Source organism: Cebus imitator, unplaced genomic scaffold, assembly GCF_001604975.1.
Source record: "Cebus imitator isolate Cc_AM_T3 unplaced genomic scaffold, Cebus_imitator-1.0 Scaffold506, whole genome shotgun sequence".
NCBI lineage: Eukaryota > Metazoa > Chordata > Mammalia > Primates > Cebidae > Cebus > Cebus imitator.
Window position 1 is genome coordinate 1,092,078 of NW_016107821.1, and position 4,486 is coordinate 1,096,563.

The window sequence follows — 4,486 nt, forward strand, 5'->3', positions numbered from 1 at the left end:
TGAGTTTTGGAAATTCCTTGTTAGTAATTTCTACTCCTTAATTGTGATTCTAAACATGTTAGTTAATATTGTTTTAAATGACGGGGAGGTGGCTAATATCCAACATCAAATAGCAGTGCTGAGATTTGAACCCTATTTTGACTGGACCCAGAGTCTCAGCCTATTAACTACCACTTAGTACTGTAGTGCTTCCCGAGACTAAACTGTCTCTCTGTGCTAGCTCTGCCACTTACTGTGTGCTTCAGGTAAGTGCTTGAATTTTCCGGTCCTCAGTATTCTCATCTGTGAAACCAAGAATGTGTCATAGGAAATATTTATGATGAGAGCTTACTGAGCACAAGCCATGAGCAAACAACCACAGAAATCATCATTAATTTCTCCAAGTATATTTTCAATGGAAAAAACAAGGAAAATATTTATGCAAATTTTCCACTGGGAAAACAGCATTTTATTTTCTTTTTCTGGAAGAATGCATGACCTTTGACAAAAATCTCAAACTTAAGCAAAAAATTGCTTAATAAGCTAGAGTTTGTCAGACTTAGTGAGAGATGTAATGAAAGATCATTTGCATTTGAATCCCTTTTTTCTTTCTTTTTAATAAAATAATTATCTTCAAATAAGTATCTTCAAATATCCTAGAAAGCTAGGGTTTAATTTTTGAAAAACAGCCTTAGCCTGAGTAAATGGTAAAAAGGAATTGATTGTGAATTTTAATTCATTTAGTATTAGAGGTATACTTTTAATTTAAATGTGTCTCAGTGGAAGGATGTACACTAAACTGTTAAAATTATGTATCTTGATGGGGATGGGAATATAGTTGAAGATAAAAGTAAGAATTATTTTTTTCCTTATGTATTTTTATATTGATTGAATTGTTACAACAAGCACGTACTAATATTTTTGATAGTGAATATTTTAAAGACTGTTACATTTATAATTTTAAATATTTTTTGTTTTGGCCCTTTGTAAAATTATTATGCAACTGAAGTTTGTGCTGTGTGTGTTCTGCCTCTTTATTCAATAAGATTTTATGTCAGTTTCCTCTCTCCTTACTGTAGCATCTATATTATTTTTCTATCAAAGTTTACTGCCAAAAAGAGTATGAGAAATTAATATATCCTTAAATATAGAAAATTTCTAACAATAAACATTTTTGTCTCTCTAAAGGATATTTGCTATTCAGCAAAGATTAAAGTGGCGAGGTCAAACATGAAGAGCCCTTGCTTGAATTCTATTATCTGTTGGCAAGAGGGGCGCAAGTGTTTGAAAGTGAGGAAGACTTTCTGGCCCCTTAAAGTCGTATAATCTAGTTGATGGAAGTGTTCTATTTTGCTATATGCATAAATATCAATCTGGTTACTGGACCATATGGTAGGATAATTGAGTGACTGACAGTGGTGGTTCTGCCATAATATATGTAGACCATATACACCGTCATGAAAACTTTCATTTATTTATTTTGGTTTGAGATAATCTTGCTTTGTCACCTAGGCTGGAGTACAGTGGCATGATCTCAGCTCACTGCAGACATGACCTCCCAGGCTCGGGTGATCCTCCTACTTCAGCCTCCTGAGTAACTGGGACTACAGGTGTGCACCATCACACCTGGCTATTTTGTTATTTTTTGGGTGGGGGTAGAGACAGGGTTTTGCTATATTGCCCAGGCAAACTCCTGGGGTCAAGTGATCCTCCTGCCTTAGCTTCCCAAAGTTCTGGGATTACCAGCACGAGCCACTGCTCTGGCCGTAGCTTTTTCTTTTCTTTTTTCTTTCTTTTTTGTTTTTTAAGTGAAACTAGAAGCCATTGCAAGGTTTTAAGCAGATGAGAAATAAAATAACTGCTTTACTTTAAAAATGATTACTCTGGCTGTGGGTTGAGACTAGGCTGCAGAGACTAAGGATTGGAAATAGATGACTAAGAGACTGCTGCAGGGGTGTGGTTGAGAACTTGCCTTGAGTGAAGGCAGTGGTGGTAATAAGGATTGCTCGGATATATTTAAAAGTGGATATATCCACTGGATATATTTAAAAGTGGAGCCAACTGGTATTTGACAACAATTCTTGACAAGGTCCTGGTGAAACATTTAGCTAGAAGGGACTAAAAGAAACATTGGTTCTAGTCTTCATTGTCTTCTCTTTCTTCTCCTGGTTCTGAGAAAGCCTCCAGTTCTTTTCAATTTGCATTTGATTTAGGACAAATGAATAACTTTCTCTTATCAATATTAATAGGCTAACTAAAGAAAGTTTATTAGTCTCTTTCACTGCTGAAAATTCAAATTTTAAGGATAGAATCTTCATAACCTATCTTAATAAAGTATGATGACTTATGTTCTGTTTAGTATTTATACATCTGTATGGTACTAGAATTTGAGATGCAGCTCTCAAATATCTGTACTGCAAACAAATGTCTGCTGCAGAGCTCTGGAAATTTTAAGAATGTCTGTTTTTTAATCACTGCAGTGCATTAGTATTTTTTCTTTTTTAATCACTGCATGTATATGTAGACAGGAGAAACCTAAATGGGAAAAGAAAAAAACTGTTGCCCAAGCTGCTGTGAGAAATCTGCCACTGATACATAATTATTTACTTATACTATCCATAAGGAAAACATTATCTGTTTCTTATCCATTTAATTAAGAAGAAAGACTACAGAAGATATTTGTTTATTTCTCCTTTAAAAACATTTTCTATCTGGCCATGGCTATAAGACAAAGGTTTTAAAAAAATTTCCAGAACATTATTGTACTTTCTCTTTAATGCCCCAGTGGCTTGAGAACATTTTGTGATATTTTCTCAGTTCAGTCAAAGAAATCAATGGAAACCAAGCTGAATGGCTGTAAAATGTTCTGGAACAACTGTTAAATAAAAGGGAGCAAGAGAAGAGAGCTGGGGATGCTTTATATTGCAAACCTCTTTAAAACAGAACATGGATAAAGTCTTTTTCAAGGACTAGTATAAAGCTATTCCTTTTAACAAACTATTTGAGTCCTCAAATGATCTTTCCTTCCTTTTCTTCTCTGGCTGATTAGCATTCACACTAATCACAGTGAAGTAAACCTTTAATAAAGTAAGATTTTTTACTTTGCTGCATCAGACAAGAGCCCTTAATGAATGAATAGAATAGAACAAATAATGTAATTGGTTCAATAGGACCTGAACACCATTTCTCCAACTTTCTAGGGACAGGATGAAATCAGCTTACTATACCTATCAAGAAAAATGGCAACGCATATATTTTTCTTTCTTGCTGTATCTTCTCTTTCCCTGTTTCTCTGCTTATCCCCTCACTTACATGTGCAGCATATACACAATGGCAATTCCTGCATTTAGTGTGAAGTGGTCTTTCAAAACATGATACAATACTCTATCAAGTATAACCTGACAGAGAATATACTGAGGTAAAGGAAATTGACAACACTGACCACTTAAATCTGGTAGATTATAAACATCCTCAGACCTCTGTTTCTTTAAAGAAGAAAAGTAAAAGACTTTCCTATAACATGCTGAGTATAAGTAGTTTAAAGAAGTATTAGAATCACTTTCCTTTCCTTCCTCCACAGCTCCAAGCAGGAAACCATTTTATGACTATTTCCTCGCCAGCATGATGTAAGTAGGGTGACCATATGTTATGCTGCATGATGCTTGTGCTTGCATAATTATTAAAACTGTCAATGTGTCCCAGTTTAGATAATAAGTTATATGATGACTTTGCCATAAGAGATTCTGATCTCAAGAGAAGTGGCACTTTGACTCAAGAAATGGGCTTAATGTCATTTTAGAGGTTATCAGAGAGGCACATATGTGGAATGATAGTCATGTACAGGAGCACATTTAGACGAGCTCAACAATCCAGGTAGTCAAATTTTCTGTAGTTCCATGCCATAGAAAGTCATCTTTTCAGATATAGTTTTTTTGTTGGTGTTTTTTGTTTTCCATTTCTTATCTTTCTAAAACCAAGCAAGAAGTGTGGCCACCAGTAAATGCTTGTTTTTTTGGGTGGGTGTTGGTAATTCAATCATGATTGGAAATATGTAGGTCTCAAATTTCAGACATTGGAAAGCTTTAGATATTTGAGTTTTTGTTGAGAGGGAACTATTGATTGTTTGTGTTCTTGTATGTGTGTGTTTTCCTTCTGCTTGAGGAGTTTAGCTCAAGTAAACCTCTAGTAATGATTATGGCGTATAGCTCCATCCATGACACAAAAATGATTATCAGATTTACCTTCCCTCCATTAACAGATATAAAAATCAACAAAATATTTGAAGCACTCTTTTTCAGACATTGGAAAACAGATATCACAAGTCTGTGGTCCTTGAGAGAAGGAAAACAAATAAAACAAGCCTCACATTCACCCTGGCCTTCTGTCTTGGAGCACTTTACAAATGATATATAAAAGATGATCCTAGACAATAAACAGTTATCTTACTGGACAAAGGAAATAGATTTCAAATTTGAGGGATGTTGAAACTTGCAGGTTAGAGTATTAG

At 34.8% G+C, this 4,486-nt stretch overlaps 1 long non-coding RNA gene across 1 annotated transcript in view; it reads left to right on the forward strand.

Annotated features, from left to right (window-relative positions):
• LOC119468845 overlaps window positions 1-3,606 on the forward strand; it is a 174,034-nt gene extending 170,428 nt beyond the window's left edge. Inside the window, exon 3 of the long non-coding RNA XR_005197616.1 lies at window positions 3,560-3,606. This is a non-coding gene — a long non-coding RNA (uncharacterized LOC119468845). The remainder of the gene's footprint in view (window positions 1-3,559) is intronic.
• Window positions 3,607-4,486: the final 880 nt, after the last annotated feature.